The 26,915-nt window shown below is 36.4% G+C and overlaps 1 protein-coding gene across 11 annotated transcripts in view; it reads left to right on the top strand.

Moving 5' to 3' along the window:
• The window catches only part of LINGO2 (leucine rich repeat and Ig domain containing 2), a 1,123,953-nt gene that overhangs the window by 718,709 nt on the left and 378,329 nt on the right, over positions 1-26,915 (top strand). For 9 of the 11 annotated variants that reach the window (XM_072841607.1, XM_072841598.1, XM_072841599.1 and 6 more), the window contains one exon: positions 20,341-20,373. The exons of the other annotated variants lie outside the window; for them this stretch is intronic. The gene's annotated coding sequence lies outside the window, so the exon portion shown is untranslated. The remainder of the gene's footprint in view (positions 1-20,340; positions 20,374-26,915) is intronic. 11 annotated transcript variants of the gene reach the window in all.

Here is a 26,915-nt window from a genome sequence, read left to right as displayed (position 1 = left end):
TAACTCATAAATAATAGAAAAACAGATGATTCCAACTGCTGTAACCCCCATCCCTTTGGCAGGAATCCAGGCACTGAATTTTTGAATCCAAGTTAATACTGTCTACTTGAATATAAGATTTCATTTCTAGTGAGTTAAAACTGGGTCTATGCAAAGAAGCACGGAGGAGCTTTCTGATGAGATGAAAATATTCTATAACTTGATCAGTGTGTTAGTGATTATTTGGATTTACAAATCTGTCACAGTTCATTGATTTTTATACTTACACTGTGTGAATTATATTATCCATAAATTATACCAGCATAAAGTTGATTTGAAAGAAAAAGACAGATTTGAGTCAATAAGCAAGCAAACTAAAGATGAGTCAGAATTATTCTGACAATTACCTGCATCTATGTTTTAGTGGTTTTACATGTCTGGGAGTCATATATTGTTGGATCAGTACCTGCATATAGATTACTTTTCCATTGGTAACAATAGTTCTTTCTGACTTGTCAGGTATATCAGACATTTTTTAAACTAATGGTTCTAAGATAGAAGAGCAAAGAAGATAAAAGCTTTTTCAATGATGTGGTTGAATTTTTTTTCATACTTTGGCTGCATTTGGGAAGTTTTTATAGCACAAGTGAATAATAACAAGAGCATCATGATAATGCCTTTTGTTTATAAAATTCTTAGCTCTGAAGATACCAAACTGCTTTGCATTCATGTCTTCATTAAATCATTTTTACCTGAAAGAAGTTAAAAGTGTCTTATCCCCATTTTACAGGAAACTAGAACAGAAGCTGTTTTGGGGGATAGCCGACTTAGATATATATCAAGGTCTAGTGGGCTGTGATCACAAACTCTTTTGTGAAGGTTGTTTTTCTTTTTAATTTTTCATTTATGTGGCATTCAAAGGAAACTTTTTTCTGTTTGTGTGCATATGTCAATATTTTAATAGCAAGAAGGCAATGGAAGCTGCTCATAAACACAGAAGCTAGAAACATCAACTATTCCATACCTGATAGATTGATACATAAAGTGATTTAACTAGATAATTATTAAATAATACAAAGCTTCAGGATAAACATCCATTACACATGGATGTGAATTAAGAGTTCACAATAAAAGGTTCTTCCATTGTTATTTGCCAAACAATTCAAAATATGTGCTGAAAGAAATAGTTTAATTTTGTAGTCGCTCTCTGGATTTGAACAATGGGAAGGCTACTTGCTCAAAATGTGTGGTAATATTATAGAGTATAAGGGAGCTACTGTGGAAGCAGTGACCTGATGTAGAATATACCTCAGGCATTTACTAGCCAGGCAATCTTGGTCTATCAGAAAGAGTTGCAAGCACTTGATGAATATGATAAAATAAATTTGATAAACACACTAACATTGTCTGGCAAATAGAGGGCACTCTTAAAAATTGGTAACTATTTTTTTAAGATTTTATTTATTTATTCATGAGAGACACACAGAGTCAGAGACATGGGAAGAGGGAGAAGAAGCAGGCTCCATGCAGAGAGCCTGGTGCGGGACTCAATTCAGGGACCCCGGGATCACTCCCTGAGCCAAAGGCAGATGCTCAACACTGAGCTACCCAGCCATCCAAAAAAATTGGTAACTATTATTAGTAAAGTGGCTCATCAAGCTATAAAAATTGAGTTTGAGTCTACTAAAAATAAAAGACAGATTGCTCAGTTATAAAAAACATACTTTTCCAAACCACAAAAATATTTTCTATGTGATTTAGCAAATTAACTTAGGGCAATTTAGCAATGGTGCAAACCTTGACACAGGAAGAGAGAAAGGGGATTACAGAATGTGGAACATGATGCCAAGACTAGATTAAGATTTCCTTTCCTCCAAACTCAGAAATGCATGGTGCCTTCCATTTGTAACTTGAAATAATATCATTCGACTGCACAATAAACAAAATCTTAGATTTCTCCTGAATTTAAAATCGTTTCTAGATTTTCAAATTGCAAAGTTCTGGTTGCATTTATCACAGTGAGGTGTGTGTGTGTATGTGTGTGTGTGTGTGTGTGTGTGTGAATCTGAGATGCTTGATTTGCTTGTTCTCTAGGAAGAGGAGTTCCTTGCTGAGTGATGATGCATCAGAGTGGGGCTGACCATGGAACCCTTAGGAAATGGGGCAGAAGTTGGGAATGCTGATGTCTAGAGGACATAGATAAGTGAGAATGATACCTCTGTGCCGTAATTGTCATGTCCAGGAAAAGCTGAGAACTTAAAGGGCTGCACCTTTGTTTTAAGGTAAATTACCAGTAGGCCATCTACTTTCCAGGAAATAGCAAGAATAATTGCCTTCCTTGATCCTTGACATTGAGTGAAGAAAAAGAAAAGTTCCCAAGAATTTGAGCAACCACAGTAGGCCTTCATGTGTGGTTTACAGCCTAAATTCATTCTACTTGGGGGATCCAAATAAGCCCTCAAGCCAAATGTTTAGTTTCAAGTTGTTGCAGCTCGATAAAACTTCTAAATGAGTAGCAGGAGAAAATGCAAATTACATTTGGGTGAATCAACATTTGGCTCAGGCATCAAAGAATTTCCACAGATAAAGCTTCAAGAAAAATGAGCTCAGGGTAAAAATCACAAAATACACAAGAAACACCTTCAAAAAGCAAAACACAGATGAGAAATTGTGTATCATCAGCTTCATTAAAAACCAGAGAGATGTACATTAAAATACACAATGAGATACAGAATCGGGAAAAGGTAAAAATCTTATGATATTAAGACTTGGCAGAGATGTACAACAGAAAAATTTTCAAGTCCATAGTTCAAATAAACAGATTTCAAAAGCAGTTTGGCATATTATGGTAGCATTGAACATATGCAGACCCTATTGCTCAGCAATTCCATTCCTAGCTCTAAACCTAAGGGAAACTATTGCTTCCATGTCTTAGGATCCTGAACCAGAAGACACATGCATGAATGTTAAGAGCAGCAATGTTTATAGTAGCGAAATGCTAGGAAAATCTCAAATGCCTATCAACAGTGGAATGAAGGGGAAAAAAATGTGGTGTATTCACATAATGTAATACTCTCCAACAAGAGTGAATAAACTACAGCTGCACAAAACAACATGAATCTATCTTAATGACATAACACTGACAGAAAAAAAAAGCAAATCTAGTCACATAAACTTTTAAAATTTGCCAAGTAGGATGTTATGTTTCAGGGTATTAAGCAGTGTGTTAAAACTATCAAGAACATTGAGGGAATGATAAAACACTAAATTTGGTGAATGAATTTACCTTTAGAAGCAGGAGGGACAGTAACTGGTATCAGTGATGGACCAGTGAGGAACTTAAGTTAATGGACATCTTTTATTACTTACACCAGGTGGTAGATACAGTGCTCATTATATTTTAACCCTTTACCCCAAGATAATGTTTATAAGCATTCTTACTGTGTTTTTAACACTTAATTTTTAAAACTTGTAAGCTCTGTAAACTTAAAACTTGTTTGATAGCCTTCTTATTCCCATATAAGGGGCAAAGGCTTCATGTTTCCTTTTGTCTTGGTTGAACCAAATAATTATTATGTTGATGCTTTTGCTCAATATTCAGGCTCACAAATTATTCTAAGAAACTCCTACCTTACAAAGAAACCATCTAGAGTAGTTTGTTTTTAAAATTAGAAGCTCCATATCAAAGAATCGTGGGATAAAAATATTATAATATGTTGTAAATTTTTTAAATTTATAGACCTTATCATCTCTATTGAAATGACATTGACCAATACAAAAGTTTCCTTTAGTTTTAGAATTATTCACAGGCATGCATATTTGTTTGGTCTTCCTTTGTAATTATTTAAAATATATTTTTTTAGTTGCTGTGAGTGGGGAGAAGATATGTGGCAGGTCAGCTATGTGTTATGTGCAAGGTTTCCAATATTAAGTCCACCTTAATTAGAGAAGAGATACTTCATGCTTGTTGATATTCCTCTCAAAGGCAATTAGCTGCTATCATGTTTGAGTTCCCAGAAGGCTCAGAGATGTAGTATTTTATTATTGACTTCCTAAAAGAAGATATATGTTGAATTCTATTATTTCATTAAAAATAGGGGCTCCTGGGTGGCTCTTGGTTTTGGCTCAGATCGTGATCTCCGGGTGGTGAGATTGAGCCCCCCAGTGGGATCCACACCCAGGTAGGAGTCTGCTTAAAAGATCCTCTCTCTCTGCCCCTCCCCCAACTTGTACATTCACTCTCTCAAATAAATAAACAAATCTTAGAAGAAAAAAAAAAAAGTCCACATAGCTTGCGAGGGGTATGCAAGTTTCTCTGATAAATCCTGTCATCCCTTTTTTCCTCTCTGGGTCCATTTTCTTGGCTTCTTGGAGTCTATAGCTAAGCCTTGCTGTGGTTATCCAGAAAGGTATGTTAATGAAACACACACACACACATATATATGTCTATGTCTATGAGCATATCCTGTTTTTTATGGAAAGAAACACAATTCATAGAGGATTTAGTACATTTGAGGCTTCCAGGGCAAGATTATATTTTGAATATTTATCTTTTGTTCACTTCATTTCCTTCTGCTTCATAATTTTCCCTAAGCTGCACAGAGCTTCTTCCCAGCCACAAAGCCTAATTTTATTTGCCTAGAAAGAGGAAAACAGCATTATGAAGCATAACAGCATTTGTGCCTTCACATTTCTCAATTCAGAGTAGAGGCATGAAGTTGAATATAGAAATTCCTCCCCACTAACCCTCAATTATGAGTTCTTCTTATATAAAATTAACCTCTGTGTGAATTTACTTCTGTATAACTTTTTAACAGCTATATGAAAGTGAAATCTCGTCTAGGTGAATCAAGTGAATTTTAAATCACTTCAGGTGAGGTTAATTACAACCCAGCAGAAACTTGGATCTGGAAATAAGTAGCAAGTCAAGTGAAGCAAATGGTATAGAGATTCTGAGCACCAAGTCTTTAAGATTATGAAAGGAAGGTAGTACTTCCATTAAAATTGGCCTTAAAAACATGTGTTTGCCTGTGTTAAGTGCATAGCACTAGAGGGCAGTGTTCAAGAATGTGTGGCTAATGTGTCTTGTTCACTTCTAGCACCGGGTTGCCTAACTTAGTGCATCACATAGTAGGCATTTGGTAAATATTAATAGAATGAAGATAGGAGGAAATAGATCACATCAAAGAAATAAGAATCATACTGTTTGGATTATGAACATAGCAACTTCTATCTAGATATGTCTCCTGAGGCAAGGGAAACAAAGGCAAAAATAAACTATTGGGAATACATCAAAACAAAGAGCTTCTGTACAGAGAAGCAAACAATAAAACTAAAAGACAAACTAGTACATGGAAGAAGATATTTTCAAATGACATGTCTGATAAAAGATTAGTAACCAAAATATATAAAGACTTTATACAACTCAACACCCCAAAAAACAAATAACCCAATTAAAAATAGGCAGAAGACATTTCTCTAAAGAAGAAATACAGATGGCCAATAGACACAGGAAAAGATGCTCAACATTACCCATCATCAGGAAAATACAAAACAAAACTACAATGAGATATCACCTCACATCTGTCAGAATGGCTAAAAACAAACAAACAAACACACACACAGACACACAAGAAACAGTAAGTGTTGGCAAGGACGTGGAGAAATAGAAACCCTTGTGCAGTTGGTGGGAGTGCAAACTGCTGTAGCCACTGTGGGAAAAAATATGGAGATTCCTCAAAAAGTTAAAAATGGAACCATCCTATGATCCAGTAATTGCACTACTATTTACCCATAAAATTCAAAAACACTAGTTCAAAGGGATACATGAACCTCTATGTTTATTGCAGTACTACTTGCAATCACTAAATTATGGAAGCAGCCCAATTGTCCATCAATAGATAAATGAATAAAGGAGATATGGAATGGAATATTCCATTAATGGATTGGAATATTATTCAGCCATAAAAACGAATTAAATCTTACCATTTTCAACAACATGGATGGAGCTAGAAAGTATAATACTAAGCAAAATAAGCCAGTCAGAATAGACAAATACCATATGATTTCACTCATATGGGGAATTTAAGAAACCAAACAGACAAGCAAAGGAAAAACAAAAGGAGAGAGAGGCAAACCAACAAAGAGATTATTAACTATAGAGAATAAACTGATGGTTACAAGAGGAAAGGTGGATAGGGGGTGGGAAAAATAGGTGATGGGGATTAAGAATACAGTTATCCTGATAAGCACTGAGTAACTTTCAGAATTGTTGAGTCACAACATTGTACATCTGAAACTAATATAATACTGTATGTTAGCTATACTGGAATTTAAATTTAAAACAATTTTTAAAAAGAAATAAACTAGAAAAGACTAATATCAGATTTTTCAACTATAACAGTGGGTGCAAGAAAATGGCGGAGAGCTTTTAAAATATCAAAAGCTAGTTACATAAGACCTTGAATTTGTTAGAGATGATCGACTTTATTATACAAAGCTCTGAAGCCTACCAAGACCCACCCTGAGAACTTTGGATATAGTACTTAAAGAAGAAGATAGGTATGTATTAGGAGATACTGCAAAAAATATGTGGTGTTTTAAAAATCACTTCATTCTTTGTTAAAAACTATTGTTTTAAAAATTACTAAGAGCAAAAAGAAATATAAAAATACATTTAAACTAATATAACATTAAAAGTATGGAAGGATAGTACCAGGAGATGTGTTTGAGGAGTGGAATTCCATGAATATGATGTATTTATTTTAAAAGAATGGAAAACATAAAGGAAAGGGAATGTTATTATTTTAAAAGTATAGAATAGGGGGCTCCTGGGTGCCTCAGTTGGCTGAGTATCGGACTCTTAATTTCAGCTCAGGCCATGATCTCAGGGTCATGACACTGGGCCCCATATCCAGCTCTGTGCCCTTCCCTCTGTGCCCCACCCTTGTGCTTCTTACCCTGCTTGCACATGCATACACATATGCTCGTACTCTCTTTCACTCTCTCTGTCAATAAAAGTATAGAACAGAATGCCAGATTGAAATAAATGAAGCAGATCCAAATATATCAATGGCTACAATAAAATGCTAACAGAGAAAAGCCCAAATAATTAAATACAAGATGATGACTTTTTATTTTATTTATTTATTTTTTTTTTGATGATGACTTTTTAAAATGAAAAAAATTCACTTGTACATATATATATATATATATATTCCTTTGTATATGAATGCTTACAGATACAACAAACACTCTGTAAGATGGAAAGGAAGAGAATAATGTATGTGAATTTCAGATTGCTAATTGCCTGAGGAGATGGGTTCAAGGGGATCATTTGCTTTGGAGGAGGAACATGCTGATCAGTTCTTTGGTTTTTATTTTGAGGGTAGATTTCCTTATTATGTTGTTAAACATTACTAAGTTTTAAAAAATTTATCTAAATACAGTTTTGAAATTATCTAACATCAGTTTAAAATAAAAATAAGTATTATAGTACTCTTTGTCACTAATTTAATATGTGCAAATTTGTCCATGTTTATATTGTATAATATTTTATTTTAGTGAATATAAAAATACATAAAAGAATTTTCATAGATGTAATTCTACCAATAAGCCTATTAACCTTTGATGCATTAGGATAAAACTAGCTTTTTCTACTCCAAAATCTTTTATCACAAATTCTAGACAAACTGAAACACTGTAGGTGTGTTGGAAGAAAATGCTTATATAAAACAGATGTATTTTCCAATTCAGAGCTTCCTTATATTAAAGTCACTGTTTAATTAATTTCACACAATATTATCTGGTTGACTTACTCCTTCTCTCTAAGCGCCTCTGGGAATATCTGAAATATTGTACAGATGCTCTTACAGAGAATTACATTACTAAGTGTCATTAGCATAAATCAACATTCAACATTAATTTAGTAGTTTGGGCTTGGAGGTGACAAACCTCTTTTTTATTCATTCACCTCCAAATTCCTGTCTGTGTTGGTGGCTTCGTGTGCTTGGAGATTTTCCGTATGAACTGTCTGCTTCCTGAGTGGGATCCTCTGAGGAGCCTGACTTGCCACTGTCTAGAATCCTTAGGCCTCCCTCTTGAGTGTCTAGTCCCTGTAACATGCTGGCTTTTCTTGGAGACCTTCTTCCAACAAGTTCAGACTTCCTTTCCTAAACTTTCCAATACTATATGATCTTCCTTTAAGGAAGAGAGAAGAAAGCATGCTGGGTAGAGAAGGGACATATATAAAGACAAGTGGCAGAGCATAAATCTAAGATCTTCTGTACAAAAAAAAATATTAGAGATCCATGATATTTTAACTTTTAAAATAAAAAGGTGAATGCTTCCAGCAAGGTAGGCAGAGGCTACCCTACAAAGGGCCTCGCATATATGCTAGGGCGAATGAGCTTCATCCTACAGGTGATGAGGAACAAATGAAGGATTTGAATCAGGAGTCTTGGTTCTGGATTGGACTTGAGGAAGATCACCTCCTAAGGCAGAGTAGAGCTCACCTCCACAACCACCACCTTTTATAGTAATCTTCCTATTCTTTTTGTCCCTTTGGTTCTAATCATTATGTATGTCATACATCTCCACAAATCTTGTTTGGAAAAAGGTGTGAAAAAATCATGATTCCAGTGTTATCAAGTGGTTAAATTGCAGGAGTTTCCCACTTAATCCTCATAGTAGCCCAGTGAGGTAGATACTATTTATTACTCTCCCCATTTTACAGATCAGTAAAATGAGGCACAGGGTCAAGTAACCTGTCAAAGATCACACAGCAAGTTGAAGAGCCCTCTCAAGGGTATCTAAAAATAGAACAAATATTATTAGCTGCTATGCTTTAGCACTTTCCATTAAAATATACTCTGTGGCCTGTAGAACTTAATTACAGTATTCTATATGAGAATTTCAGGTATTGAAATTCACAGATTACATGTGAATGAGCCCCATGAGATTCAAGGCTTTGCTCTATGTATTGCTAAGGCACAACATAGAAATATGAAATGTATTTAGTTGGTATTTGGCTGACACTCCCCGTGGATATTATGTCTGTCCTTAATATAAATGAACACCTATTAATGGCCATAATGTGGTGTAGGTGGCTGGCTAAACTCACTTAGTACATGATTTATTGACATGATTGTTTTACGAAGACACATCTAATGAGTTTTCTCATGTGAATCTTTCCATGTGAAGCATTCCATGTGAGAACATCTTTGAATACTAGACATTTGAGATGTTCTAATAATTCTTTCTTATTTTGAATGTCACAAATGATTACATGCAACTGACTGAGATAGTTTAATAATCAAAAACAGCATTAAAGGAGAAATGGAACTGTATTTACTTTGTGTCTAATAAATGCCAGGCACTATCTCTATATAATCTCATCAACTCTCATTTTATACATAAGAAAATGAGGGCTCAGGGAAGTTAAGGACCTCACCCAGTATTTTCCAGTTAATAAATAGTAATGCTGGGTGGGATTCAACCTACGTGCATCTGAACCCAAAGACTGTTCTTCCCACTGCAACATACTCACTTTGTCTATTAACAATATGCAGACATCTTTGAATATATTAACAACAAAAGGAAAATTTAAATCTACGAGTTCGAATGATGGCCTGAGCCTTTTGATCCACAGGGCAGCACTCTAATGATTTGGCCAAAAATCTTCCCCAATTTGCAGCTTTTGGCTTCTTTACAAAGGTTAGGTTAAGTACAACATAAATGGCCATCTAGGTGATTTCCTCATTTATCAATATATGACTGAGACTTTCTGCCAGCTAACCACTTCCACTGGACACTGTTGAGTAGACTATAGGCAGAAGATGAAGACTTCCTTTTAGAGCCACAATTATAATCTAGGAATAATAATAATCTTTGAAAAAGATTATTGCCTGTTTTTCTTCTTGATTGTACCCATTCAGACTTAAGCATGGTCTTGTATATCTGATATACGTACATGTACACTCCTACCCAAATTCCTAAGGACACACTTGAACTACTCATAAAAGTAGTTATGATTATTCGGGATCCCTGGGTGACGCAGCGGTTTAGCGCCTGCCTTTGGCCCAGGGCGTGATCCTGGAGACCCGGGATCGAATCCCATGTCGGGCTCCCGGTGCATGGAGCCTGCTTCTCCCTCTGCCTGTGTCTCTGCCTCTCTCTCTCTCTCTCTCTCTCTGTGACTATCATAAATAAATAAAAATTTAAAAAAAAAGTAGTTATGATTATTCTATAGGCTGTACCAATATTCCTTGAGATCTGCTGTCTGTATTCATAACCGTTCTCAGTTCCAAACAATATTATGTAATACATTAATAGCCTAAAGCTCACCAGCCTATGGGCTGCAGCCTTTGGTATATAAATACCTACACACACACACACACATTTATTTATTTATTTATTTATTTATTTATTTATTTATTTATTTATTTATTATTTCTACCATGTTAATGAAAACTACTATTGAACTTTTGGTTGTTTGTTTTGCTCTGCAGTTTCCTTCTGGACTTGATACACTCTTAAAAGGTAACAATTGAGAAATGAGTGTATTCTCAATTGTTACCTTTTAACTAGGGCCCTGAAAAAGCTAATGGCTTCTCTCTAAGACTCCAAACACCATTCTATATATAGCAATAATTACTGTCAGGGATTCTATTTTGAATGACACCACTTTCTACCCAACAATGTTGGACTTCCTTGTGTACTGAGGATGGACTTTACCATATTTCCTTGGGTCTTATATAAAGGAAACTCCTGGCTCTGAGAAAGAAATACACAATTAGGGATAGACCCCAGTCACACCTAGCCTCTGCTCCCTGTTCTTGAAAAGCCTGAGTTGCTGTGGGCCTAACATAACCCATCCATGTGAAATACATATGCATTTCTGCTTCTCTCTTCCCATTCCAATCTATAGAATTTGTGCTTTTCTTATATTATGCCTGTACTATCCTTTCTTCTCCAATTCATCATACATATCACTGTCTAATCAATATTCTCAGGATTTGACTTTGTAGTTTCCCATTGTCTGAAGTAATCTGAAAAATGTTAAGCCTCATGTAGAATACCCTTCTTCTGGTCTTTCCAGACATACCTTCTTTATGTATTCTCACTCCTACTCTATATGCTTATCCAAATTGACTGGTTTTTATTCTCTTATCACTCACTCTTCTTCTTGCCTAAAGGAACCCCATTTCCTACATTTCCGTATGTTTCCATTTACCAGGTTTTCAAGGTTTTTTCCTCCATGAAACTTCCCCTTTTAAAGAATTTTGTATTTGAAAGAAACCTTTGAAGTCATTGAATCCAATATGTATTTCATTATTTTTCCCCTCTAAAATATCCTCTGTTAATGGTCATCTAGTTTATTTATGTCTGGTGACAAGGAAATTGGTATTTAGGCTAAGGTACAAACTGTCTTATCTGTTTATTGCCAATGTCTTATATGTTTTAGAGCCATAGAATATGCTTGAAACATGTTTCCTAAATGAATGAATAAATGAAGGAATAGTTGTCTGTCTCTCAGGACACTGGCCAGCTATTTTTTTTCTGTAAATGGTCACATAGTAAATTTATTTATGGGTTATATGGTCTCTGTCAAAACTGCTCATCTCTGCTACTGTAGCAGGAGAGCAGACATTAACAATATATAAAGAGTATGACTGGATTTGCCAGCCTGTAGTTTGCCAGCTCCTGTCTTAGGACAATAAAAGCCATCTTGATACAGTTTTTAGTATTCTTCATCATGTTACTTCAAATTTCTCCAGCTAAAATTTTAGACTCTTATTCAGATGTTCCAAAACAATTTGCGTGTTTTCTCTGATCATGTTCAGTTCCCTCAGCCATTCTTTATATTATTTTGAATTTCTTCACTAACTTAGCCTTTCTCCTAGATTATGTTCCATTTGTCTATGGATCTTATAAAATCTGGTTTCCAAAACAGAAGCAATGCTCCCTATTGATATGACAATAGAACAGTAAAACAGGTTCATTTCCTACCTTCCTTTATATGTTGCAGGTGTAATAATAAAGCCTAAGATAGCACTAAAATGTGTGAGAGACACATCACATTTCCTATTGATTCAAAAGTCATACTTCTCTTGTATATTCTTGTCTAAATGATTCTGTGTTAAGTATTGGGGATTTTTTTGGGGGGGTAGAGAAGGGCCAAGTAAAAATCTCATGTTTTTCATTATATTACTTCCTTATTTTATTTTAAAAGACTGTATGATATCAAGGATCAGTTTAAAAATTATAAGACACTTATAATGACACTCTGGCTCCCTGATTCCTTGCCAGTGCTTCTTAACCAATGATACTCATCAAATGCATCTTATTATTTTTAGTTCATCACTTAGTTATTTGCTATATTTGTCCCATTTAGTTGTATCCTTTTTTTTTTAGTTGTATCCCTTTTATCTGATCTATTCACACATGCATTCATTCACTCATTCTAAGTTTTCTATTAAGTGCTTACCATGTGCCATTTACCATGTGAAAGAGAGAGACATACCTTTTGTGCAGGGCTTGCAGTCCTCCTTGATATCAGGCCGCAAATGCACCATGTGATTTCTAAACAATCAACACAAATCCACATTTCTTGCTGTCATATGGTCCCTGTAGGATCTACTTCATATATCCAAACATAGTCCCATTGTGGGTTTAATCCAGTTTTCCATATGTCCCCTGACATTTGGTTCTGGTACATATTTTGATTCTATTCCTTCTTTGTCTTTCTGTTTAGGTTTTGTCTTTCTGAATATTCCTTTTGGTTCCCCTTCAGGGATGCTGGCTTGAATACACCATACCAGCTGTCTTTTATTTAGACTACGTCAAGATGTACACCTTTCCTTTGCCTAGCTTGTCTCTTGAGACTTAGCTTGTACCTCAGGTTGAGGAAAAATGTTGCCCGTAAGCGGATAACTATTTGGAGACAGAGTATAGACTAAAACCTGGCATCCTAATTTCCTTGTTCAGTGCTTTTATAACCATAATGCTCTGCTCTTTCAGACTGGTAGGAAGGCATGATTTCACATTAGTTAACTTGGACTGTATTTGCCATTTCTGTCAATAGGACCAGAGCAGACAAACAGAAAACAAACCTGCCTTTACATTCCTGCAAGTGCCACCTCAGCAATTCTTGTAAACTGACTCCTCATCTCCAAACCATTTCTTTGGCTCCAGCCTGCTACCAGTTTCTTTAGAATTCACCCTACAAATTAAGACATTTCCCCAACCTCTCTCCCGTGTAGTTTAAAATCAAATAATTGTAAATATTCTTTTAAAAAATGTATCAAGATTAAATTCTTACAACATCATTTTCCACTGATATTCTCTGTCCTGGAGAGACCCTAGGGTTGCAAAATCAACCCCATGCCTTTATCTGCATGTCTTTATCTGTTGGTCTGCATTTTCATAGGTACCACTGTGATGTTAAATGTAGTGTAACATGTTGCTATCTATACTGACAGTCACTCAACTATACTAGTTCTGGGTGTTGTGGGCAAAAATGGACCCCCTTTCCTGGACCCAAACATATTACTCACTAGGAACTGAGGAGCCAGTTACCAATGTAGTTTTGAGAGAATGCCAGATGTACTGGCATTACAAGTCAAGGTAAGCTCCTTGTGAATAAGTTGTGAACATCTTTGTATCTTCCACAACCCTAATTATAATGATTAATGAACTGATGTAAATCTATGCTGCTGTCTTTCTGGAGGTTACAGGTTTACATGTTAATGGCTTTGCTTAAGAATAATGAATGACCCCAGAACAAATTTAGAATTCCTGGTTGTACAGTTGTACAGAATTATCACTCATTAGGTGAACAGTAGTGTAGTAAAGGTGTTTCTGGAAGTCTGGATGTCTTTAACTTAAAGCCCACTGACTGGAGTATACTGTATAAAACTGCTGCCTCTTAGTAAAAAGGCCAGTTCGTTAGCTTCCTGCTTCATTTGAAATGTTTCCTGCGTTCCTTGGGATATATAAAGCAGCTTCTTTGGGGAGGTTCTTATCCCAGTTATCACAAGTTGAAACTTTTTGCATCCCTCTGATGTTTGAGAGTTTCTCAAACTTAGATCCCAAAGAAATAAGTATCCATCAACTTAAGACAAGTAAAATTGTTTTATAACTTTCAGAAATTTTCTATCAGAGGAATACATAATAACACCTTGTGTTTATTTATCATGTGGAGCCCTTAATGAGCTATAATGGCCTGATGACATGAATAAATTCGTGTCAATGATGCCACATATATTTAGACAGAAGAGTATAATGATTTGATCCAGTATTAAGAGTTAGTAAGTGAGAAAAAGGAATTTGTGATGTGGAATTTCTTTAGGAACAGAGCAAAGAAATCCAACAATTTTCAGAAAAGAGACTACAGAGATATGATGACCACTGAGTTGCACTGTTCACTGGCTGTAAAATCCTAACTGCATTCTCTCAAAACTGCATAGAATTAGGAAACTTCTTGTTCTGATTATAAAGGCTGCCTGAAATAACATTTTGCTAGACTGTAAATTGTTCTGACTACATTTAATGCCTGATAAAATCTGTACATTTATGGTAGAAAATGTAAGCCCCTACCAAATTTTTTAAGGTTTCTGAAACAGAGAAGCCTGAATTTTTTCCTAGAAAAATGGCATGATTAAAGGTATCGTATTGGGGGATCCCCGGGTGGCTCAGCGGTTGAGCATCTGCCTTCGGCCCATGGCATGATCCTGGAGTCCTGGGATCGAGTCCCCCGCCGAGCTCCCTGAATGGAGCCTGCTTCTCCCTCTGCCTATGTCTCTGCTTCTCTCTCTCTCTCTCTCTCTCTCTGTGTCTCTTATGAATAAATAAATAAAATATTAAAAAATAAAGGTATCATATTGTTCTTTGAAAATAGCTTAACAAAACTATAGAGATTTTGGCCAAATTAACCTTGAAATTAGTCTTGAGACATGTTTTATAACATAGGTATAGGTATAGATATACATATGTATATGCATTATGTATGTACATGTATTTTAATACAATATAAATTAGTATGTATGTGTATATTTGTCTCTTAATTTATCAGTCTGGATTTCAAGAGGGATAAATACATTAGTTTAATGTTCGAATGGCAGCATAATTGTAGATACTGTGTAACACTGAAGAATGCTTTCTGACTTAAAACTTAAACATAACATTATTGACTGTGTTTACTGCCTAAACAAATATATGTTGACAATTAAATTAAGCCTTTTTAAAGATTTATTTATTTACTTATTTGAGATAGCATGAGTGGGAAAAGGAGCAGAGGGAGAAAGAAGATAGAGAGGAGAGAGAGAGAGAGAGAGAGAGAGAGAGAGAGAGAGAGAGAGAGAATCTCATGCAGACTACCTGCAGAGCCTGCCCAACCTGGGGTTAAATCTCACAACCCTGAGATCACTACCTGAGCGGAAATCAAAAGTTGGATGCTAAACCAAATGAGCCACCCAGGTGCCCCTAAGCTGTTCTTCATGGGACACAGGAAGATATTATGGATATGATACAGGCTTTATAGGCAGTTGTATCTGTGTTCAGTGCCATGTCTTCTGAGTTTTGTAATCTTGCTTTAGGCCAATTTTCCTAAGAGAGAGACTCTGAGATGGGAAGTTTTTCTGTTGCTATTGTTTTGTTTATTCATGAGAGACACAGCGAGAGAGGCAGAGACATAGGCAGAGGGAAACGCCTTTCTTTCCCTATAGGGAGACTGATTCAGGACTCAATCCCTGAAACCAGGGATCACGCCCTGAGCCAAAGGCAGAAATTCAACCCCTGAGTACCCAGGCATTCCAGAGATGGAAGTTTTTATGCAGGAAGTTTGTTCAGGATTGTACTGGGAATCTATATTGTTGGAGGTGTCCCAGATAGAGATAAAGGGACTTGGCCTTTGTACTCCTTTACTGATTAGTCATTGGATGTGAGCTGCCTGTGGAAGGGGGCATGATTGGGGTGAGTCAGTTCCCCTTGGTAGGAGAAAAATCTCTAGAGGAGTCAGCTGTGAGCCATTGGAAGCCAACACTTGAGGCAGCTGGGGAAATTTCTCCCTTGTCCTAAAGGGGTGTATATGGGTGATGTCTTGTACATCTACTAGGTCTACTTCTTGTGACATTTGGCTCTTCTTCCTTCCTATAATGAGTTTATTCCATTGGGAATAAGCTTCTCCAGGATTCCTTACTAGGTCACCTTTTTTGAGAAAGCCTCCAAGAGGAAGATTAGTGGAGACTACAGCCCTGCTGGTGCATCCAGTCTCAAGACCACAACAGTACTGAAACTTATTAACTTCCTATTGTCTACTATCTTCTACTACCCATTCTAGAATTCCTTCTTCCTCTGCCTGCTCCTCTACTGATAGATGTGGCTTACCTTGTGGCCTGGCACAGATCATTACTGAGGAATCTGAACCTCTCCACACCATTCCCTTCTTAGGTGATGGCTCCTGTACTTGTCCATTTACTATCAAAAAAAGCAAGAAAATCCTAAGAAATGCTCTATGAACCACTTGCATACCAGAAATTCTTCCTTGCCCCTGTTATAGGACAGCAGCTCTACTTTTTCCTAATAATCAGTCAGTTACTCTGCCAGTATGGTGACTCTTCTTGTTGCCAGTCAGCTGCCACAGAATGCCCAAGTGATTGGATACAAAATATACATTAAAGTTTAATGAGACTCCTACTGTGTCCTCTCATAGAGACATTCTCCCTCTAAGAATCAGGATCTCTGGATCCACAGAGCCTAAATTTGTGGAAATAGGAAGCACAAATTCCCCACGTGGGCCACTGGGAGTGATGCTAAGTTCAACCACTTCTACTTCCTCTCCTTGGTTCCTAGACCCATGTATTCATTTTGTCTATTGGGGATGCAGTATCAAAGAATGGTCTTGATTTGGAATATTTCTCGGATCCTTTAAATGACACCCCATCACTGAAAAATATCATCTTCAACACTGGTGTTTCAGTTGTACTGCCAAAAGGGATTGCATTGAACTGTCAGGCCAGCAGCTTCTGGGTCATGTAATACAAATCATGATAAGTAGATTCCATGATTATGTGCCCACTGCTGAAGTCCAAAGTATTTCCACTGGTCTGAGGTGATACTATGTAGTATCGTGTACTGATGCATCAGACATTCCATAGGTTCTCAGTTTATGGTGCTGAACAAAGCCCTGAAGACAAGTGAGAAAACCTGTATTTGGAATTTGCCTCAGTTTTAGCAAAAATGGATCACTGTTCCTTCTTAGGTAGAAGAGGTCCAGGGTCATAATCAGCTTTCCATCAAGTGGCTGGTTGCTCTCCCTGAGGGCTAGTGCTGAAACTGAGGCTCGGCATTGACCCCTGTTGTTATCAGATTGGGCAGCTCATCAATCTTTACGTATGTAGGAGAGCAGAATTGTATATTGTGTGGCCCATATGAAATAAATGGGTTCCACTAAAAGAACAAGGGTTCTAAGGCTTAAAAAAAGAATGTGAGAGGGGAATGCAACTCCTTGGACAGGTTATCTAAGATAGAGTAAAGCTTAGAGGAGAACCAAGAACAGATCTTGAAAGTCTTCAGGCTCCATAAGATGGTAAGCCAGTGGCTAGAAGTCTGCTTCTATGTAGTCTGTTAAAAAAAAATCACTAATTATATATTTTTGTTCCTGCCTTTTATGCACTCTTTTGATTTAGTTTTTGAGCTTCCTTTTAATCTTATTTTCTTTTTTGAGTAAGGCTGGTCAATATGCCAAGTTAAAAAAAGAACACAGGCTAACCTGGAACATTTGAGTAAATAAATTATTTCAGTCATCTTAATTTTCCTCATTTATAAAACTGAAAGTAAAATACCTATCTTGCAATTATGGGATTTAAAAACATGCCCAAAATGTACTTGTATCAGTCACTGCTTATTAATATTGGAAAAATCCTAAACGATTTCTGCTGATTTCTAGTGAGTTTCCATCCTTGCTTGGGACCCTGTAGAGATCTGGCAAAGTGGAAGTAAGGCAGGTAGATGAGATGAGTTAGGAGAGATCCAGTTCCTATTTTGCCTAGGGGATCACTTACTAAGATGTTTCAGTGATTGACATGGGATTTTACTTTGTTTTGTTGGCTTTCTTTTTGAAATAATATAATTTTTGTGTTTTTTTGGGGTGTACTTGATTCTTTTTTAGTTTTCAAAATTTGTTTTATGCTTATCAAAAAACTGTGTGTTGGGGATCCCTGGGTGGCGCAGCGGTTTGGCGCCTGCCTTTGGCCCAGGGCGCGATCCTGGAGACCCGGGATCGAATCCCACATCAGGCTCCCGGTGCATGGAGCCTGCTTCTCCCTCTGCCTGTGTCTCTGCCTCTCTCTCTCTCTGTCTGTGACTATCATAAATAAATAAAAATTAAAAAAAAAACAACTGTGTGTTCACTATTAAACATTTCAAGCACTGAGAATTCATTAATCATGGGGGAAAGTTCCCTCTTCAACTTATTACTAAAAGAGAATGACTTTAAGTATTTGGTGTCTTTTCCTCTAGATTTTGTTCTTTGCAAAATCAGATATTACTATATAAATAAATGTATATATTTAACAGAAGTAAAATCATATTATATATACAGTTTCACAACTTGCTGTTTTAACGGTATTTTGTGGGCATTTTTCCAGAACACTTAATGTGAACCTTGCTTTTTAATAACTTTAATATCCTATTGTATTCTATTGTACCACAAACTATTTGATGGACATTCAGGCTGCTTCTATAGGTTTTAACTATTTTTTTTTAAGATTTTATTTCTAAAACAATTTCTATTTATTCATGAGAGACACAGAGAGAGGGAGAGAGGCAGAGACCCAGGCAGAGGGAGAAGCAGGCTCCATACAGAAAGCCTGATGGGGGACTCCATCCGGGTCTCCAGGATCAGGCCCTGGGCTTAAAGCGGTGCTAAACTGCTGAGCCACTGGGGCTGCCCAGGTTTTAACTATTTAAAGCCATGCTGTATTGACTACTCGTATACCTTTAGCATAAATTCTGGAAGTGTAACTGTTGGATCAGAGGGCATGGAAATTTTTAATCTTAATGAATAATGCCAAATTGCCCTTCAAAAAGATGGCATTGAATTTCACTCTGTACAGAGGCGTATTCCATTCTCGAGGTGAGGGTAGAAATTCCACTTTTTAACAGTAGGGGTTGTAGCCGGGATCTGTCTGCCAGGGAGCAGACTATACTTCACAGAGACTAAAGAAACACTGGTTTTGGAAAAGACAGACTTCCAGGGAATCACTTCACCAGTGTACATGGATACCAGTGAGTGAAACAAAGGCTTTTGACAATGAACTCATAAATAGACTTTCAAATCTGACAGACCTGGGTTTAAACCTTACTCTACTATTTATTACCTGTGTGATATTAGGCAAATTATTCAATATTCCTGAGCCTTATAAAATTGGCATAGTAATATAACTTACCTCATGGGCTTGGTATGAAGGTTGAGAAACATACATAATTTATATACACCTGCATGCAATACACACGTATGTCCTATACATGTCAGCCTGATTGTACCATGCCTGCCCTATAGCAATTATTGGTTATTGTTATGATTATTATTAAGCTTTTCCAGAATACATATGTGTGATCCCAACAGGATGTTTTATTTCAGTGCTTTTCTCTCACCTCCTCATTCCTGAAAGAGAACAATGACTAGAAAACATTGGTTGGGTAAATACTGCATTATCATAATTACAATTTCCCTGAGAAAAGTGGCTTGCAGTTTGAATATTCAGCATCGTAATTACAATTTCCATAAGGAATGTAGAACAGTTATTATAAACAACACAATAATCACTTGGTCCATAAGGAGAACAGATTATTGGGGGAGCAAAGAGAGAGAAGAAGCAAAAGCCTATGTTCTGATCAGCATTCAAGAATAGAAATACAGAACCTGAGAATAAATTATAATAGCCTCTTCATATACTTTTGTCTGAATTTATCAAAAAATCTTATCAAGATGGCACATTTCCATGGGTTGATTAATTGCTGCCTGTATATTTTCTTCTTATATGCAATTTAGTTTTATCATTTTTATTAAGCATTCCTTCTGTAGTTTTTTCTCATTGTCATTAATAATTGCTTTGCTTCCCAAAATTTTAAAAAGCAAACTATTATGAAGTACAAAAAACACAAAATATTAAAAAAAAACTATTTGGGGGAGAAAAAGTTTTATCAGAGTATTTCTGTCTTCACAGTTAAATGTATCTCCTTTGTCAAGGGAAAATGGGTAAAAGTTTTCTTAAAAATCTCTTCTTCCTGCCGTGCTGTCTTAATTGGCTTTCACTTAAATTTCCATTTTTTTTTTCTTGTCTTTTTCATTTTTTTTAGGTGAGAAGAGAAAAACAAAATGCAGCTTTCAAGGTTGGTACTTTTCATGATGTTTTAAAATGTCTTGTTAATATGAAACAGTATAAAAGAAGCAGAACAAAATATATCCTTAGCTTCTCACAGATAGTGATTAGAGGACATTATGTTTTTATTTTTCATACTCATGGATGGAAAAGTCTAACAGAGATTGTAACAGAATGCAATATAGCAATCAAATATTATTCCTGATTAAATCCTTGTCAAAATTATAGAGTTAGAAATATTCAGTATTTTTCTACCTCATCCATCCATTTATCCGTTCACCCACGAATCCATTAATCCATCCATTTACCATTATGGTTTTTTTCAGTAAATACTTATTACTTACATATCGTATATAAACCCTGCCATCTGATATTCCATCGTTTATACTTTGTTTGGCTCACTCTCACCGTATCCTTAATCCTACATCTTCCAACCTTTCTCACTGTTTCAGGTAACAAACTTTCACCTCTTATTACAGGTTTTCAATTTAGCTTGCTGTATTTGATAAAGGAACAGTGTTTCCACAATGTTGCTTAGCCTAATAGGCTTTCAAATATATCTACTCCCAAATAATTGGGGCAAAAAGGAAATCATCAATGTGATAATAAGGAAAAGACTCCTTTCTACATAATGATTCATTGTGTAATGCCTTTCACTGTTTTGTGATATGTATTATTATATGTAGATTATCATTGTGTAGTTTAGAAATATATCTATATACAGTACTCTATAATATCAGCTACTCTTCCTCAAAATTCTAGTGTATAGTTCTTTTTACCTTGTTAGCAATCTTAAGACTTTCTGAAGAACAAATGTATTACACTATGAACAAGGCATTACAGATGCATATGAATGGCCCTTTGTAAGAACAACAGTGGTAGATTGAAGCAAATTTCATGAGAAGCAGAGACTGAGCAAGAGTTAGTGAATGGAAATTTGATAGTAGAATACTCCTTATATTAAAGTAGATAAATATTGTTATAACTTGTAGGGCTATTTTATTGTTCCATTTTAACGAACACTGGTATCCTTATTTTTAAAATATTTATTTACTTTCAGAATACTTATTTTAAAAGGGCTTTCTCAAGTACTCCTTTACTATCCTTGATTTCCCCTAACTCATTTAAAAAAAATAAGGTCCCGAGGTCCTCAGTAGAAAATTCTGCTACCAGAGGTGTGCTTTCAGAAACTTAACTGTGATAATTGGGAAGGGACTTTAGTGTCTGTCTGCTGATCTAATTTAATTTAACTAACCTAAATTAAAATAGTCCTATATTATCTCAGCCATCAATCTATTTAATTATAATACTTACTGAGAGGCAGTAAGTAGTGGTTGAGAAGTTAGGCTCTAGAATCAGATTGCCTGAATTTCAATCCTGTTTACTCATCTACTATTTGTGTGTTGAGTGAACTTATTAGCATCTCTAATACTTGATTTCCCTCGTTGTAAAATGAGAGAAAAAAAGAGTCTTTATCTCATATGGTTGTTGGGGAATAAATGAGATGACGTATTTACAAATTACATTGGCATATTGTAAGAACGTAGTAAAGAGATAGTTGCCATTATTACTTTGTTTCATGACTATTGTAAAACGTTATTATTAGAGGTAGGCAGCATCTCTACTTCTCTGAATTAAACTTCTCTCACGGACTTGATCTTTAATGTTTCAACATCAGAGATGTATTCATTATATGGTAAATTTGTTCCATATGAAAATATGGATAACCTGGCCCATCAAAATGTGACATCTTGGAACAAACTGAATCTACTTTTTTTTCCTAAATATAAGATTTTGATAAATAGCACCAGGGTGAGGGAAATAAGCAATTTGAATGGTTGCTATAAAAAGGAGGGAAATAATAGCAATAAAGGAGTCACTGCTTCCAAGGAGAGGTTTGGTGCCAACTTTCAAATCTTGCTCATACAGAAACTAGCATTGTCTGTGCCTTTGTGTGCAGAGTCCCTTCATTCATGGTGATGTGAAGCCTGACAGACAGAGGAGAGGCTGCAGATTGGTGGGAGAGAGAAAACATTGAGGAAAGGCTGGAAAAGGCTGGAAACCATTCTTTCATAACAGTAAAATGTTAGGAAACCTGAAGGACAGAGTGGAAGAGCATTATAAAGGGATGGACCTAGAGCCCTCCTCTTGGTGAGATCTGTAGTGTTGTGTATGTATTGTCCATGTGTATCAAGGAAGAGGAACAGTCAGCCTTCCCTCACCTAGACTGGCCTGTGATCTCACACCAGGTCACCAATATATATCCAACAGCAACCTCTTGGGCCTAGAACTCTTGGTGAACTCAAAAGAAAGAGGTCTAAGTAAAAAGATCCCATTTTATTTAGTCTCCATGAGAGAGGCAACAGATACTGCAAAGTCCACTGGATTGATGACATAAGGAAGAGAAGTTTGCCGGCTTCACAGGCAAGATTCATTTTAACACACATTCTGGGAAGTATGTAAATATGTTAAACTTAGACTTTCTATAGGGCAGGAACCTGTTCTGATCCATTGAAGAAAATGACATTTCCAATTCAGTCTCAGAAATTACCAGGTATGTCATAGTCTAAGCAGGACAAGATGGCACTAAAAATTCTTAATTTGGCCTCTGAGCTAGCAAGATTCAAAACCAAACTTACACATAGATGCACTTGGATGAAAGGGGAGTGCGGCTCTGTGCAAGCGTTCTCATCTGCAAGGGTTTTAAACATTATTGGTTGAAATGAAATTATGGTCCCTACACTGGATTCCACAGATAAATGGTAAAACTTAATTACCTCTAATCTTGTGAAAGTATAGTAATTAAGGAGAAATAAAAAAAGAAAAATAAGTTATTGATGACTCCAAAACCACCTCCAGGAAATACTTAAATATTTTATTGAAGTACCCCACTTTTGAACCTGTTTCTGACACCCAATCTATTTCTACAATATTCCATGGACACTCTGTCACTTACTGAATGTAGGCTTTTCTGATGGCTTGCTTTAGCCCCTCTAGGTATATTCATGGCCTTCTCATGAAAAGGAGTCACAGTTACAGATTTTTAGGTCTAAAAACTAGTTCAACTATTATTCATTTTAGCCTTTTTTTTTTCTTCAGATAATGAAATTCAGACCCACAAAGGTTAAGCAACTGTTTTAAGTCATTTAGTTCACTAGTCATGAAATAGGGCCCATAGTCACATTAGGAAGGTCTTTTGTTTGGAATGGAAACTATTTCTGAAACACTGCATTTGATACCATCCTGTTGACTAAAATTGTTATTTTTCTCTTCTACTGTTAGGCACTTCTCAAATCATCTTACTTCCTTAATTATATTATGAATTCCATAAGAGTAGAGCTTATGGCTACAATTTCTTTGTATTTTTACCATATTTATAAGGTTCTAAATAAATATTGTGCAGTTTATTTTGACTCTAAACCTTGTCAAGAACACTGAATCCCTACCTCTCTTCCAGCTCACTGAATTCCACTGACATTTGTAGAAGACCCAGAAAAAAAATTAAAATCCTGAAGGTGACCAGAAAGAAAACAAATATTATTGGATTTTGGGCTGAATTCTCTTGTTCTGATTTTGCAAACTCTGCTACAGGAATAGAGAAATAATAAATAGATTAAAATCAACTCATTGCCATAGTATATACTTGTATACACACATATTTTTTTTTAGAATGTATGTAGGGGTGGTCAAAAAGTATCATTTAAACATTTCATTTAGCTGGGATGACTTGGGTTTAATGATTTGCAGCCTAAACCATCAGAAGTACCAGTGAGGAAAGAGAAGATCAACTGAAAATATGAGTATATGTTTATCTCCTTAGCAGAGAGCAACAGTCCAGAGGCTAAATATTAAGAATGGACTCATTTTTTTTTAAATACAGATGAAAGGCTACAAAAAATCCTAATTTCCTTTTTATTACAGATTCTGAATCTAATTTCCTTTTGTCCTTCCTGTGTATTTGAAAATAGGATGTAGCTCTTATTTTCATGTCAGGGCTACTTAATATTTTCACCCTGGGAGCATTGTGTTTAGTTTTGAGCATCACAAATGCAGAAGGCTGTAAATTACCTATTTTGACCCAGTTTTGTGCAGAGTGTCATTCAAAGAAACACAGATTAGAGGATGATTATTAATTAAAGAGAAATTCCAGTATTCATTTCGCTCTCTCAAGATGACTTAGGGTGATCAGATTTGTGAACCACAGCAACCATTTTCATAATTCCCTTCCTCTATCAGGGTATTCACAATGCAATGTTTCGAGTCTTATCACATGTCAAACCATTAAATTCCCCTTAAGCACAGGTTCTTCGCAGCTTTTTGTTGAATATCTCTCCCCCCCCACACACTTTCTTCCCAACATTTTATAATGTAGTTTGACCTAATATCTCTGCCTAAAACCTTCCTTCTGTCCCTCATACCTTTCTGATTTTAGCTTGGCATATACTCCAAGTTTTCCAATGAGAGAAATTAAAAAATTAAGGCAGCCTTAGGTTTATCATTAGTGGCTTGACAGAACTTTCCGAGTAACTTAACATACCAAATAAATAAGCCCAATTAGTAAAAATGACATTCATTCAGAATTTGAATCTTGGGAATTGGCAGATTATAGAAATGCTAAGCATATTCGAATGTTAACAAATCTTGTCCTAGCCATATATATTCTGTATATGAATACATAACTTATATATAGTACATGTACATGTCTATACATGCCCAACAGTAAAGGCAGGGATGGATGCAAGTGAGGCTATTAGTTAAGCAGAGACAACATGCACAGTGGACCCAGCAGTGGACTCACTTCTAATGGAGTCAGGTGATGAGGCAGGTGATTATTATTAGAATGTTATTACTATAGTATAGCATTAGATGGCTTTTTAAACTATGAAGCCATATTACTTTGATAAAACTAAAAGCCAAATTTAAATGTGCTTTTTTCAAATATGTATGTATGTATGTATGTATGTATGTATGTATGTATTTGAGACAGGGAGAGAGATCATGAAGAGAGTTCGAGCAGTGGGGTGGGGGGTGAGGGGCAGGGCAGAGGGATAGGGAGAAGCAGACTCCCGCTGAGCATGGAGCCCCTCTTGGTGCTGGACCCAAGGACACTGAGATCATGACCAGAGCCAACAGACGCTTAACTGACAGAGCCACCCAAGCTCCCCTAAATTTGCAATTTATTCTAGCTTTAAATCCCGGCCTTGGGATCCCTGGGTGGCGCAGCGGTTTGGCGCCTGCCTTTGGCCCAGGGCGCGATCCTGGAGACCCGGGATCAAATCCCACGTCGGGCTCCCGGTGCATGGAGCCTGCTTCTCCCTCTGCCTGTGTCTCTGCCTCTCTCTCTCTCTCTGTGTCTATCGTAAATAAATTAAAAAAAAAAAATTTAAATCCTGGCCTTGCCATTTATCTGGGGAAAATCACTTCCTCTTTTATTGTTTGTTTGTTTGTTTGTTTGTTTTTCTGGTTTGTTTGCTTCAATATTGTGCTTCATTTTAATTTTCCTATAAAGGAGTTAATTTGAGTGATGATCCCAGCTTAATATCTGATGAGTGAGTCCTTCAATGTTCATTTCCTTGCACTCTGAAGAAGCTGAGAAATGTGTTAGCTGTTTTCAAATATCAAAAGGAATTTAACGTGGAAGAGAGGTGCGATCAAGCCTATGCAATCAAGCCTATGGTGATAATATAAGAAACCAGAAGGCTCTCATACTGTGTGTTGGCAAATTGAATTTAAATAAAAAAAAAGAAAGAAAGAAAGAAAGAAAGAAAGAAAGAAAGAAAGAAACCAGAAGTCTCAAGGAAACTACTCAATTGAATATGAGGAACATTATTGTAAAACGTGGTTGTCCTGGGGCACAGGTAACTAGCGAGTTCCTCTACAGCAGCCTTTCTTTCTTCTTCTTCTTCTTCTTCTTCTTCTTCTTCTTCTTCTTCTTCTTCTTCTTCTTCTTCTTCTTCTTTTTTTTTTTTTTAGATTTACTTATTTATTTGATAGAGAAAGAGAGAGAAAGTGCCCACGTGTGCACACAAGTCAGGGGAGGGACAGAGGAAGACTGAGAAAGAGACAATCTCCGCAGACTCCTTGCTGAATTCAGAGCATGACTCCGGGCTTAATCTCACAACCCTGAGATCATGACCTGAGCCAAAACCAAGAGTCTGATGCTCAACTAACTGAGCCACCTAGATGCCCCTACATCTTTCAAATGTAGCTTGACCATCATATGACAGGGGTGAAATACAGAAGAAACACTAGCACTGGGAGATCAACCAGTTTATGTTTCAGGTTCTTGTTTCTTATAACCTGGATGATGTTATGCCCAGTTTCTACTCCAGAAATGCAAAGACCACCAGGCAAGCAGGCTGTAGTTGGTGAGTAGCAGCAGAGATTACAAGAGCAAACAACAGGCTTTGACTGCTTTAAGCAATAAGAAGAATGTAAGGAATAACAACAATTGGAGCCAAATGTGACCCCAGATTTAACATTGTGAAAAGTTCAGGGACCCCATAAACAGTAAGGGCAAAGTTCTAACACCTCATTGGAAAGCAGCACAGT

This window comes from Canis lupus, chromosome 10 (assembly GCF_048164855.1).
Source record: "Canis lupus baileyi chromosome 10, mCanLup2.hap1, whole genome shotgun sequence".
Classification (NCBI taxonomy): Eukaryota; Metazoa; Chordata; class Mammalia; order Carnivora; family Canidae; genus Canis; species Canis lupus.
Note: the sequence above shows the minus strand (reverse complement) of the source record. Positions and strands in the feature narration are given on the sequence as shown.